Source organism: Hesperophylax consimilis, chromosome 5 (genome assembly GCF_061612785.1).
Source record: "Hesperophylax consimilis isolate HC1 chromosome 5, BYU_Hcon_1.0, whole genome shotgun sequence".
NCBI lineage: Eukaryota > Metazoa > Arthropoda > Insecta > Trichoptera > Limnephilidae > Hesperophylax > Hesperophylax consimilis.
The window spans coordinates 32,357,571-32,373,284 of NC_142840.1; positions in this window are offsets into that span (position 1 = coordinate 32,357,571).

Consider the following 15,714-nt stretch of genomic DNA (forward strand, 5'->3'; position numbering starts at 1 on the left):
TCATTAGTAATTCATGATTTGGCACAATAACGCAGTTAAATATTTTTTTAAACTAGAAAATATAGGGATTACTGATAATGAACTGACATTTTTTAAAAGTTACATTGAAAACAGAAAACAAACGGAAACAATTAACCACATAACCATCGAGTGTACTGATGTCAAATTCGGATTGCCTTAGAACTATTCGGTCCAATCCTGTTCTTAATTTACATTAATGACCTATTAAAAGAAAACTATGGTCAAGGCCAAATCTGATACTGTTCTTCTAATAAATGGGAATAATTGGGCAGAAACATTTAAGAAAGCAGAAGACACACCAAATAGAATCGAAAAATTGCTCACGAATAATGTAATTGAACTAACGATTGTCAATCGCAAGGAGTAGGTACTCCATAAAAGGAGCTTGTATATCAAAATTTGCATCACTCTCCCGTCAATGTGAAGTGACAAATGTCAATCTCTAGAGTTGAAACCAATTGAGATGACTAAAGATTAAGATGTTTTTATATTTATATACATTTTTTAAAACATGAATATTTACATACAGATATTTGTTTATTGGTTTCAATGGCAACGTTGGTACATGATGTAGGTATAAAGAATAATATAAGTATAAATTCAATTTTTTTTCACAGTCCTCAATGGGGTTTCCTGTTCTGAGGCGACCTGTAGTTTTATTTAGTTTCAAGTTGACTTTACATCGTCTTCATAATGTTTGTAACTTGATAATCACTTTTTTTTCTCAGCCATGTTTTACTTTCGTTTTAAATATATTAATTTTCGTTTTTTTTTCAAATTTTGTAGAGCATTGCCAACTTCGTGGCATAGAATTTAATATTTCCCTGTCCAAAAGATGTATCCAAACAGGGAGTAACCAGTATATTTTGGCTTATTGCTCTGGTTAAGTATTCATGTTGGGCAGTGGAGTATTCAGATATGTTTTTTTTGTTGTTAAAATAAAATATTTTTTGAATAAAGTTTTGTACACTTTAGAGTTGTAAGTTTTTAAATATTTCTGTCCTCCATTAGTGATTGACACAAAGCGTAGAAAACTTTTTTAATGTCGTTAATGTTGAGGATATTAGGATGTTTCGAAAGCAGTATGTGTACCTGGTGAGTTTTTTTGTAATATCCTCAATGTGTGAGGTCCATCGGAGAACTGATTTTTAATCATAGATTTTTCAATATAAATATTTTATGACATGGGTAGTCAATAACTACTAATGCTTTACTGTTTGGTGGACACTAATCGACTAAAGTAAAATAATTAGTGCGAGGGGTAGATTGTGATATTTGAAACCAGATATTATTGAACTTACACCAGAGGCATGAGCCGTATGAGGGATAATTGTATTTGATATTGATGATTTGACATTTCACCTGCCAATGCTATTTTATTATGCAAAATATGCGGGAAGGAAATGATATGCCACTTGGGGTTATGTTGACGTTTTATGTTTTACATTTTTTTAAACTAAATACCTTCCTATCATAATGAAAAATTACTTTTTTCTACAATTTTACCACATCACTTAATTTCCCTGTGTATTTTATAAAAGAAAAATTATTTTTACTTTCACATTATATATTGCAAATATATTATTAAAAACAATAATTTAGTTGATGTGTCTATGTGTAACTCAGGTTCAATGAACTCTAGAACTGAGATTTGCTTTGAATTCAAAATTGGATTTGATTGTGGCAAAGATTCACAGATACACCAGCGATATGAGTTATGCACCAAAATTATTTTTATTTTATTAATACATACATATTCAGGATTTATTTCAGTGTAGAAATTCTGGGACTAACTACCACGTGCATTCCTCTTTGTCCAGAATACCAATGGAGGGAAACAATTATACCAGGTCAGTAGACATCTTCAGAAATATAAAATGTTGTGAAGCAATTCAGTTATGTACAATAAATAATGTATATTTCTTAATAGTCTCATGTAAAAGCCCCGAAAAAGGGCGTTAATAAATAAATAAATATTTGAAAGGTGTATTTCTTTTGTTTAAATTTTTGACAGATGTCGTAATTTTTCATGTTTACTGACGGTGTACATTCAAAAGGTAAATTTCTGGTCGTCTTTTGAAAGGCAAGATTCTGAGGGAAATATTTTTTTATAAATACCTACTTTCAGCTACACAAATCCTACAATTATAATATCCCGTGATTTTTCACGGGTCTGCGCTAGTAATACAAAATATTACAATAACTTAATTGTGATCATACAACAAGTATTAAAAAAATTAAAAACCCTTTTTCTATGCATCAATGCGTAGGTGTTTTTATTAATTTAGTTGTAGGTATATTGTCACGAAAAAGTTACGATTATGTCCGAAACTAGTTTTCATAAAGTCATATAAAATTATGTAGGTACAAAAAATATTTATCTTATTTTTCAAGTTACGATTTTTCAAAAACATTCATTTACTTATTAAAATGAAACAAACTTAAAAAGGATGAAAAACACAAATAATAACAATGACCTATTTTATTCCTAAGATAAGAAAGTACTTATTCCAAAAACCACTTAGGTACCTTGTGCTTAAAACTTATAAACAAACACTCGAGGGGGGAGCCTGAGAAAATAAATAAAAACGCACTTTATAATTATTAGCTCCGGAAATTATCGGGTGGGCCCCGCCTAAGTAGGGTTAATTTTTGGTCAGGCACGTGACCTACCGACTTTCCCCTACCCCACAATCATTTTTCTCTTTCCCCTGTCTCCCCTTTGCTCAGTTTGACATATCTGCGAACTGCGAACCAGCTAATTCAGGGGTCGACAATGTTGGAATAAGTAGGTATGAAATTAGATATAATTAATTCCCTATGTACAATTTCACTTTCTAGTTATTGTAAGATAAGTATTATTATTTTTTCAAATCACGGTTTAGTCTGGATTCTTAACAAATCAGTACCAATTAAAAAAAATGTATTATTATTTTTTTTATATTATATTATAGGTAGGTAGGTACCTACCCTAGCGCTTGTCCGAATTCTTCGCACAATCATTTCCAATTGTGAGAATGACACTGATATTCAAAGAAAATTTGAGTTACTTGAACCATATTTCATGCAGGACTAACGAACGCACAGACAACAAAATTGGTATATTTTATGATAGTTCCTCGGTAAATATCCAAAATCATGGATATTTAAATATTTATCACAAGAATTTTATTTTTTCTTCCTGGAGAAACACTATAAGTGGTTAAATTTCGTGCTAGAAACAAAATATGTATTTGCGATGTAATAAAAAGGGCCAACTAGTAGCCGAGTGATCTAAAGCATCGGGTTCTCATCCAGAGGTGGCGGGTTTCTAGAACTTTGCAGAAGCAACATTATTTGCTGCTAATGATGATAATAGTAATAGTAATGATGGTAAGAATTAAAATAGTTTCAGTTTATTCGTCACCTGGGAATGTTTGTCCTTCTTTAAAATATTTTACTTTTCTGATCATTCCAATTTTCATACATTTATTCCAGTCAGATGACATCTTGTTTAAGAATGTTCTATTATTATTTGTTAGATTTTTTTGTCGGAATAACAGCATCTGAAATGTTTTTTTTTACTGTTATCGAAAACTTTTTGTAGGTACTTAGGTACTGAGAACATTTCGAGTGAGTAATTTTACAAATAAAATATTTTATTTCTTAAAAACGTAGTTTTCGTTTTTCGTTGTTGCCTAATGCCTATATATGTCGTCATCAGCAGAAAATGCTATGAAAAGAAAATGTGTTCTCTGTCAAGTTTGCGAGTAAATTTTTAAATTAAAAGTACCTACGTAGGACTTTTTAAACATCAATTCCACACGGGAGTCCTTGAGTAAAATAATTTCCCTGTGTCATCTTTGAGGATTCTGTAAGGTATTTTAAGGCAATTAAGGAGTGGACGTTGTGGGAAATAAAAGTTATAAAGATGGGTAAAAATCTGGGGTCAATGTGTCCAGGATTGTCGGACACCCCATGAACCCGGGCACCCGTGCTAAGTCACCACACGTAGCGAACCACTTAGGGTGACTTATGGCAGAGGTGCTGGTTATCCAATGATAGGTTCCCGGGGCGGCGGTACCCATTACCGCCTCCCAAATGAAAGAGTAGATAAGTATTATTTGAGATTTTCACGGCCAAAAGTATTTTTATAGTGATTTATTTTTGGAGTATTATGCCGTGTTAAGTTACCTCCTTCTTTAGCCAACGTTTCGCACAGCATTACAGTGTCCATCACCGGGGCAGATGTGTAACCAATCATTATAAAATACCTCAATAATAAATCACTATAGTAAGTCATCATTATGAACACAAATGAATATGTTCCAATATATGAATATGTTCCACTGTATGAATACGTCCCACTATATTTTTATTTTATTTTAAATTATAGAAACAAACAGTACCTACATGATTTACAGGGATGAAACAATATACAAGAATAAGATATTTCATGTTGGGTACCTATAATATGTTTCCTTGTAATGTCTGCTAAGTGGTATGTTTATGAGGGAAATTATTTTCTTCAGGGCCTCCTGTGTGGAGTAAATATAAAAAAAAAATGTTTATTCCTTAATTACCTGGTGACTTGTGTAGTTTATAGGTGTGTGTGTAATGTATATGTGAGTGTTTGTGTGTGTGTCTGTATGTATGCGCATTGAATAGCTTAAATTATTGACATGATGCCACGTTTGAATTTCAATGTTAGAGTCAAGAAAAATACTATTTAGAGTATGAAGAGCTCGGTTGATTGGCGAATTAGATGCTGCATTTGTTTTATAATCAGAGATGTGCAAAATGGGTACCCAAAACCATTTGAAATGCAAAATGGAAATGGGTCAAAACTTTTCCATTTGAAAATGCAAAATGGTTTTTAGAAAAGCATTTCAAATGCAAAATGCAAAATACCTATTTTAAAAATGCATTGAAAATGCAAAATGGTTTCTCAGGTCAAACAATTAAAATAATTATAGAATTTTTAAACAATTTTGTCATTTAATAATGGACATCAATGTAGAACAAACATATTACATGATGGTAAATCCAAAAACACCACGACAGATTATGAAACCACAAAAAATTTGCGCGGGACCAATGTTGCCAACGTAAAAACATAGAAACTGCTATCTAACATTTAATATTACAGCGTCATGGCCCCATGTTCAGTACTTGAATCAGTATTTTTTGTAATAGTGTCACTCAATTGCCAGGGCTCCTACCAGGGAGCAACTTGACAAATGGAAATTATCTCTCATAGCGAGGTTGAGGACCGACTGATATTTGGGGCTTATGAATATAAGATGAGTGGAGATAGTAGGAAGAATGTTGCAAAAAAGCATTTAAAATGGAAAATGCATTGAGAAAAGCATTTAAAATGCAAAATGCAAAATGGTTTTTAGAAAAGCATTTAAAATGCAAAATGGAAAATACCCATTTTGCATTTTGAATTTCCATTTGAAATGGATTTATTTGAAATAAAACACATCTCTGTTTATAATTAAGTGTGTGGAATAGCACTGTATGCAGTGGCGGATTAACCCTAAGGCAAAGTAGGCACGTGCCTAGGGGCGCCCGTTACAAAGGGGCGCCGGCGGGCGCCCCTAGAATTAAAAAAAATATATATATAAACTTAATTTTGTAAGTAAGTATGCACCTGCTTACACAATATAAAAGATTATTTACTTCTGTAGAGATGCAGAGCTTCCAAAGCATACTCGCCTTCTTGATTATTCCTCCATGCCTCCATCGCATGATTTTTTAATAGAAGACCGCTCGCTCGTGGATTCGTTCGCGGGCGTTGCTAGATTGCAGGGCAAAGGGCGCAGCGGGGGCAGGGGATAAGCGGCCGGCACCGGACTTCCGAACGGATGACGGGGTGACAGTCACACTCATCACTTTCAGCTTGGATGTCGCCGGTTACGCGCGCTTCTATTGATTACGTACTCGCAGCGGTATTTGTGTGAATTAATTAGTATAGACGGCATAGTCCAGTGGTAACGCATTGGACTGCCATTCCGAAGGTCGCGGGTTCGAACCCGGCGTGCGCAAATAAATTTTATTTGATTGATTTGTGTTATTTCACAATTAATTAATTAAAATAATATATAGTATATTTGCGGCACGTTCCAGAGTGGAAGACACTACCAGTATCGCCCTAGTGTAAGACCACCATTCAGAATTGAAACGTGGCTCCAAATGGCTTTAGCCGTGTTTAGTGACTAGATCTGAATAGCCAGGTACTTCCCCACCTTCCTCTTTCCCTTCCCCACGTACCTTCAGCCTCACAACATCCCCCAATTGGGGATGCCATAGTCTCACTGGTTCCAGACGGGAGCAGTTGGGACTCTTGTGAGGTATTCACTATAAAAAAAAATAAAAAAAAACATTGCGTTTTAGTTCATTACCCAAATAATGAGTGAATTGAAGAAGAAACCTAGTGGTGCAGCTTATAAAAGGAAGGCTAAGGAAAAAGAAGAAAAAAATCAAAATATTATAAATTGTGTACATTCCCACGCAATAATATTGTGCACATTCCCACGCAATAATATTAATGTAATAATTTAATAAGTTAACACTCTGTAAGTGTTTCAAACAACAAATAAATAAATCATTGATCCATTGGTTAACACTTGATGTTTTTCCTGAAAACTTTTCGAGTAAAAATCTTTCTGCTGTTTTTCCTAGATTTTTATTTTCACTACCCTTACTATTATTATTTTCAGAAAGTCTCGTATCATGTTTAATTTCGTCCAGGTATTGTTCACCAAATTGTAAATTCCCACCTTCATCTAAGTAAATTTTCCTCAAATTTAGTTGAAATTAAAACTTAAAGTTAAAACTCAAAAGTTAAGGTAATTCCTATATTTTTTTGTACATTAACCCAAGACAAGAGGCTCTGAGGAAAATAATTTCCCTCAGGGCCTCTGTCATTTTTGAAGATGCTGTGTGGAGGGTCTTTTTGAGGAGAGGAAGGAGTGAACGTGGGTCTTGAAGAGACCCAAGTTGTAGGAAGGAGGAAACACAGAGCCCGGCAAATCGTTCCACAGCCGAGCTGTTGAACACAATAACGAGTCGTAGAAGCAACCCGTTTGACATTTGTCACATGACAAATGTCAACCGTGTACATATGTTGGGCGCGCGTTTGGTGTGTTTCCCGACTATGCACCGGTGCCGAGGGGATCAATGATGCTAGTTCCTTGGAGCATCTTCCATTGAAATACCGGTTAATAAATATTTTCCGTGTTTGATGTTTTTTCTTTAGAGAATTCTGAATTTTAGTAAAAACGTCCGTAGTTGTTATGGCGGTGTGTTTTCTTGCAAGTTTCAAATCATCAGGAATATCAAATAAATGTTCATCGGGTGACTCGATTGAAGTTATGCAGTTCACACCGGTTTTTCCACCCAATGCTGCTAACACTGTAAATGTGAATCGTAACTTTTCCATTTTTCTTCACTAAAAATATCGTTTTATAAGACAAATAAAACAATGCGTTGCTCTGAAGTACAAAGAAACGACATTTAAAGTTTATTTGTCGTCCTTTTTTATATTAAAAAATTCATAGACATATGAATATTAGTAGACCTGCCCTAAGTGATTAAAAGCGTATTATCCCCACTCCCCATACCGGTTCCATTGAGCCGGCTGGGCTCGCATATGGCCTCAAGTGAAATTTGAAAACGTGACGTCATCATTCTTGTGCGAACTATGGTCGAGGCATCATCGGTTCATTTTACGAAATAACACGGCAAAATGTTGACTTGTGATATGAAAACTTGTAAAAATAGATGTGAAAAAGAGAATAAACCCAATTGTCGTATTACATTCCATAAGTAAGCATTATTTTACTTTATTTTAAGCTTATTCACACCGTATTATATGGATCAGTTTTAGAAACATATACTATCACATCACAATGTAGCGATTCTCAAGTGTGCTCATCGTTGTTTACTGGGGTAAGTAAATTATGAGACATTTTTAAAAGTGTCTTAACTAAATACTCTGAAACTAACTACGACTCTGAAAATAGAAGCTGCCTTACTTTGCCGAATTTGGACTTCGCAAATTAGTTCATAACGTGGCGAGTAATTTGCGCTCCCATGTAGAAATGTCTATTCATTCAAAAGCAGATTTTACTTTTAAGAACTAAATGGTGATATTATAATGCGAGATGCCTATTTACTGTCAGATTGATTTATTGACGAATCACAGTCAGCCTTACTCCCTTCGTTCTTCAACAGTTGATTTTACCCCTCGCCATTATCTTCTCGTCTATTAATTCCTATGTCTGTGAAAAAATTACATTATTTTTATTAGTCACTCAGTCAGCCACATAGCGAGTACACAATGCTGTTCATAAATAAATGCTGTTTAAGTGTAACCAAGACAACACATAAGTGACATTTGAAAAGTGCATAAAATAAAATTCGTAATTTAAACACAAAGGGATCCTAAGCATTTCTAGGTAGGTACTTATTAGTGAGTACTTATTCCTTTACATAAATAATTGATCATTTAAATTTTTTATGTTTTATTAATTATCCCTATTAATTTTATAACTGCGAAAGTGTATATGTGTGTGTTTGTATAGGTATATGTTACTTCTTCATGCAAAAAAACTACTGAACCGATTGTGATGAAACTTGGTATGTAAAAAAAAAGATAGCTGGCAGTGTTGCCAACGAGTTCGATATATCGCCATTTAGGCTACTCAGAACGAGAATCGGCGCTGAAAAAATCTAAAAGGCGACTGGTCGGGCTACTTCAGAGTCAAGTTAAAGACATAATTTTCACGTAAAAACATCAATTTTAAACAATTCTCTAGCCACCCCCCCCCCCCCCATGAATTTTTTTAAAATTTTTATTTTCACGTAAAACCCGCCTAACTACAAATTCGGCTACTTTAGGTACTTGTTAAATTTTATAATATGTGGTCGCTAGAGGGGCGCCGATGAGGTGCTTGCCTAGGGCGCTCTCAACAGTTAATCCGCCTCTGACTGTATGTCTTGTACGTCTCAAAGGTATGTTAAAGTTAATAAGGGACAGAAGCATATATGAATATGTTCCACTACATGAATTATGTCCCACTATATGAATATGTTCCACTATATGAATATATTCCACTGTGTGAATATGTTCCACTATATGAATATGTTCCACTTTATAATAATAATAATTCTTTATTCCAGGATGTGGGGAGGTGAATGCAATCCCACATATCCCATGTTCCACTGGTTTTCCACCAATACAATAATTTATGCAATATTCAATGAGCCACCCTACTTCACAGCCACATTAAAATATGTCCGCACTTCTGTACCTATAAATAAAGCAAGTATTTACAGGGACCCACCCGATTGCAAACATGCGGAGTATTAATTGTTCGGAATGAGATTAAACATTAGGGAGAGCAAAACCGAAAAATTCCCACAATTTGCCATTGTGCAGTGTTTGGTGACATTGTAAATCAATGTTACACGGTCATAAAACATTGTTGAACTATTTGTTATTTGTTCTGGTTCGCGTGTGAGGAAAACCGCGAACTGGACCTTTTATGTGGTCTGATTATCGATTTGGGGTTGACCTCATTAAATGACATTGCTGAAGAATAATAAAGAAGAAGAATTACGTAATAAATAGTTAAACGTAGTAAAATCCGTTGCGTAGTTTAGAAGAACTAAGCGCACAAACAGACTGACGCGGATAGCGACTTTCTTTTATACTATTTAGAGATTTAAAAAAAATCTGTTTTATACCAGCTAAAATTCCCGGTGTTGCCCTACCTTTACACAAAGTTTTTGGAAATCAATCGTAAGCAGTGATCTTCATCTTGTTGTGATGGTCAAGTGTGCAAAATTTCATCAATCTCGGAATAAAACTGTCGATTTTTATAAACATCAAATCCACGCCGCCCGCCCGGTGTTCGCTGCTATTCTTTATACAGGGTGTTAAGGGACGTACTTAACATACTTCAACCGGTGATCACTGAAATTATTTGGGGTAAAAGGTGTGAATTAAATTTTGGTCTCCGGTGACATTGTGATGTATTTTTTTTCAAATTAAAACATACAAAATCAGTAGGCATTGAACAGTGACGGCCAGGGTGGGGGGTTGGGCGGTTATTATGCTGAGTGATCAGTGACAACATCTGAAAAAAAAGAAATGTTTGGCTTAAAAAAAAAACGTCGAAAAATTCAACGGATTCCAAAATTTCGTTTACATTTTTAACTACAAATAATATAAGAAAACACTGGTCAAGTTTTTCCCTTAAAATCCTGCATAAGTAGATAGAAGATAGATTTGAAAATTTCATGAGAAGTAAGGATTAATTGATCTTACTTCGGGCATACCTACAGATTCGCCCGAAATGGACTTTTATAACAATAAATAAATTAAACACAATAACAATAAACACTTCTTTATGTATATTTCTTCAGTGTCAATTTGTATGGTTTATTTATTTTTTTTGGTTTTAGGCATTTCACTCTGAAAAGGGTGCTTTGTGCCGGTAACAGTTAAAGTGGATAAAAAAAATCTGTTAATCTATTGGGAGAATAATAAAGTTTATTATAGGGTGGTTCAACAAAGTGCAAACAAAATGTGCCTCATTTTAAGTCACTAGTTATAATAAGTCTTAATTGTAAGTCATTAGCTATAATACCTAAGTATTAGTTGTAAGTCATCATTAATAAATTATCGCTGTAAGTTGTGAGTCTAAAGTGAATCTAAGTATATAAATTCTATTGTAAAGCACCCTTGGCGCTAGAGAAAAAAAATATTTGCTCTGACCGGTCATTACAATAATCTGGCAATTTCAAAAATCTAATTTTTGAAATTGCCAGATTAACCTCAAAATAAACTCAATCTCACAAATAATAATTGCTCCAGATTCTAAGACGAGAATCGAGAGGGGTTGTGTTCAGTTTAATCGGTCGGTCGCGCGCAGTTTGCACAGCTGCGGCACGTGGCCGGCACGCGTGCCCAACAGGGATATATGCCGGCGGTACTCACTGTACTTAGGTAGGTAGTAGGTACTGCTATGCGTGTATAATAATTATTTTACTAACAATTCATTCAAAATACTGTTGTGATGAAAAAAATATTATAATTGTCACTTTTTTTTTCGTGATAAAATCTCAACATTGCACTGCCTCTAGAGATTGTCCTTAGGGTGAAAAACCACATGCAAAATTTACATTTTTTCGCACGATAAGATTTGGGAATGACGGAGGTTGCAATATGAACAGTGACGACTCAGAACATGCCAATAGGTACTTACATTACCGCCATTATATTTTCTATCTGTTCAGTTTTAGAGTAAGTTCCTCCAACTTTTTAAAAAGTTGTTTGCATGTACCCATATAGGTACCTACTTGTATTTGTATTGTAAATTTAGTACATTTCCAATTTGTATTAGACATTATTAATTTCCATATATTATTATTATTACTAGCTTATAGCAATATGGTTCAAAAATAATAATTTATTTCATTTAATTTATTAATTTTCGGGAAATCGACAGTTTACATTTAATCAGTTTGAACATAAGTATTACACGCAAAAATAAAACCAATTATTGATTTCCTCCTTGTTAATACTAAATACTTTATAAATGTTGTTTTGTATTGGGGTTCATATCCCCGCTTGCTCAAGTAAATTCTATGTGATTTATTGTCATTTCACCATTTATAATTTTGAAAAAATATATAGGTAGCATATTTTCAGATACTTTCAGTATCGCCCTGGTGAAAGACTGCCTTTCTCAATCGAAAAGTTACGTGACATTTCAAAGAAAAGTTACTTGACATTTCGAAGCCATTGCTTTAACCGTGTTGCGTGACCAGATCTGAATAGTCAGGAACTTCCCCACTTTCACTACCCCCAATCTTACCAGAAACCCGATAATTGGAGATGCCATAGTCTCATAGTCTCACCGGCCCTAGACAGTTGGGAGCAATTGAGACTGTAAAAAAATGAAGAAAACGCATTTATTTATTTTCGATTTTAATAAACAAATAAGTTGGTAAGAAGCTTAGGTAAATATTTACCTACAGCTTATTTAGGTAGGTACCTACTAAAAGAAACTTATTTAGGTAGGTACTAAAAGAAATTTATTTAGATAGGTATTGAAATAAACTTATTTGGTTAGGTACTAAAGGTAAAAGAAATTTATTTAGGTAGGTACTAAAATATACAAAGATGGTAAAAGATCATTTACACCAGAGGTTCCCAAACTTTTTTGCCCCGTAGACCATTTGCCAAATATTTTTTTTTCCGTAGACCCTCTGCCTGCCGAATATTGAATTTTCCTAAAACTATTAACGTCCCATGTGATAATCATTTATTTTTTTAGTAAAAAGATTCCCTTCCCTTGCCTGCCCTACAACCGGGTGGCGGTATAGTTGCTCTGTCTTTACATTGCGCAGACAGTGGCACCCTTGTGAGGTATTACACCAAATGAAAATGAAGCAGGATAAGCAACGGGAATTTCTTTCTGTAGCTGGCCCTATAGAACTGCCCCTTAAGTTCTTTGTCAGTGCTTATTCCGGTCATTTCTTCTTGTCACATGTTTTCCGATTCTTAAACGTTCCATTTCGATAGTCAAAATGTCCTTAAACTTAGTTTTGAAGTCTGTGTAAAGTACATTTAAATGTTGAACGTCATTATTACCCTGGACGTTTTTCAAAAACAAGTTGGGGAACTAGGAAAATTCGCGACTTCCAATGTGCAATGTTTTGCTTGAATATATTAATTCTGACGAGAAAAGGAACGTAGGAACTTTACGATATATAAACATACAAATATCAAATAAGTAATTTCTCAGTCTATTATTAGTATTACGTAAACTGTGTTATTTGTGTTGGGTGTATTGTGTCATTTACGGAACTCCTAAATATTGAGTTGAGGTAAATGGGGGTCCGCTCGTATGAACCCCCATTTGAATCTCGTGGACCCCCATTTTTTTTTCTCGCTGATATAGACCCCCAGCAAGCCGATATCGACCCCTGGGGGTCCATATAGACCACTTTGGGAACCTCTGATTTACACCAATATAAAAGATTCCATTTTAATTCAAAGTTCCCCAATAAAACTATTCCTTTGCCGCCATTTTGGATTTTTTTAGTGTGTATTTAACGTTTGCGAAATTTTCGTTCAATCTAAGTAGGCATAAATTGCTCAATTAACCAAAACTAAGAACCTAACAACCTATTTTGTGCATGTAAATAATTGTTTCTTGTAGTACCCTATAATTGTTGAAACCAGGCGTAATTTCCACGATCTGTGTCCAAAAGTACGGCAGTTAGGTAAATAGAAACTGAAAATTTTTAAACTAATATATTTCATGAATAACAAACACTTCAGATGCATATTGTATGGCTCTGCCAAAGGAACAACTATGCTGTTAATTCTACTAGAGTAGGTACTTACTACAATCAAGAACAATTATGAACACTTCAAAAATGATATGTCACCCTTTAATTTGCTTTGCCGCTCTACTAACTTTACTCCATCTCCTGAAAAAGGGAAGCATGTCGTCCACTCGAACCGTGAGTGTATTTACAAACCATCGCCGATAAATCAGAACTGTTTAACAACGAAAACATATTTCCATGGCGTCGCGGTGCGTCGGACGTCGGCACGATAAAGAATATTGTTTGATGTGTCGCGGCACGCGTGCCCCGCCCACAGGCGCGTGCCGCTACTGGCGCCCGCGCGCTGGGCACGCCATGCTGAGGGGAGCTTAGGAACACACAATAGCCCTCCAGATTCAGTGGCGCACCTACAAGCTGTAATTTTATTGATCGTGTTTACATTTTTTGTTTATAGGCAACTGTGGTTACTTATACTAAGGGCCGGTATTTCAGTTGCTTTTTAAGCTCGGCTTGAGATGTATGTACATTTGTCAAGTTGCTCTCTGCTAGGAGCCCCAGTGATATAATAATAATAATTATGTTTATTTAATTCCACCAGTATGAGTGCAATACTCTGTCATATAAAAGCGTACATATAAAATAATTACAATATATGAAAATTGATTAAAGGATATAAAATGCATATAAATTATTAAAATATTTAACACTTGTATTACGGTGGCTTGAGGAAAACTTTTCCTAGTCGGGGCGCGCCCTGTCATTGGGCGACGGCCTGGACGAGAGTTAAGCATACTGATGAAATTCCTGAGTATACTGAAATACCGATAATAAGTAGTTTAGTTCTAAAGTTTCAATTGTTTTGATGTCCAGTTCTTTTGATTTGTACGAATATGAAAAGCGTAACATATTGAAGGAATATTGTATTAATTTATATTATATGTATGTATGTATTTATATTACCTGTACGTACACCTGAAGTGATACCTCACAAAAGGCGGCGCTATACAAATTGTCCAATAAATTAATTACAAATCTAACACATTTTTAAATTAAGGAGCAATGTACCTAACTACTCTGTTATTAGTTATTACCAATTATTACCAGCTCTGTATTGTTTTTGTTAAGTGTGTTATGTTTATGTTATTCTTATTTTATGTTTATGTTATGTTTTTCTTTATGTTTTATAATCCTATTTATATTCTCTCATTTGTTGTATTTGTTTTTAAGTGTGTCTATTTCATACTACTGTTTAAAAAATATAAAATGCGAATAATTTTGGAAAAATCGGTTTTGTTAAATAACGAAAAACGCCCACTATTATTGGTGTTATCACAGGTTCCTATTTTTATAATTTTGTAATGACCTACTGTTACCAGCTCTTTACCGTTTATGCTAGGTTTATTTATGTTACATTATGTTCTATTTACGTTTAATAATCATCTGTATGTTTATATTCTGTCATTTACTGTATTTGTTTATAAGAAAAAATGTTAATATCACCCTTAATGGGTGAAAGCCAAATTAAATAATAATAAAAAAAAAATAAAAACCTACCTACGCGTATTTATTGATAGCTCTGATAAACCATAAAGTTTTTTTAGTTTTATTGGTCAGGAATGCACACAAGACACGAGAGTTTTTTTTACATCTAACAATAACTGTTATAGGTATACAACGTTTTTAAATTATCTGATAGACTTATTGTTTCTCTATAAATTACTTCTATCCTATGGAATTTGGAATTGAAATTTCTCCAAAGACAGTGTTTAAAATGCTTGGGACAGATAAAAAATATTAATTATGTTTGAAACATTATTGTAAAAACAATACAATTTTCTCTTACAAACATCGACCAAAATTTCTTTATTCAGTCTTAGTTCATAATAACTAAAAACATTTTCCCCAACTTTTGAGCCGTACGCCCCTGGGCGTTGCAGTTCTCGCAAAAATAATTGATTTGTCACGCTAATAGAAATGTTTTGATATTTATAATAATTATTATTTTACACAGTGATATTAGTAGGTAGGTAGATATTTGTGACAGAGTAGGTAATTATTTTTTATTTATTAGAACGTATCAAATATATTTTTAGTAGGTAGGTATACCTACGTACCTGCAAGGTGTTTACTGGAAGATTGATGTGCGCAATTCACATAGTATAAATTAATCATAGACCTAAAAAATATCTAAAAAAGTACCTACTCGAGGTTCCATGACACAGAGGTAAGATCCTTATTGGTGTTGCATTTTTTCAAAAAGTGCCTGTATAAGCGAACCTTGTTAAGTATACATTTAACTACGAACCTTAAGTTACTTATAAGTATAGGTACCTATACCTA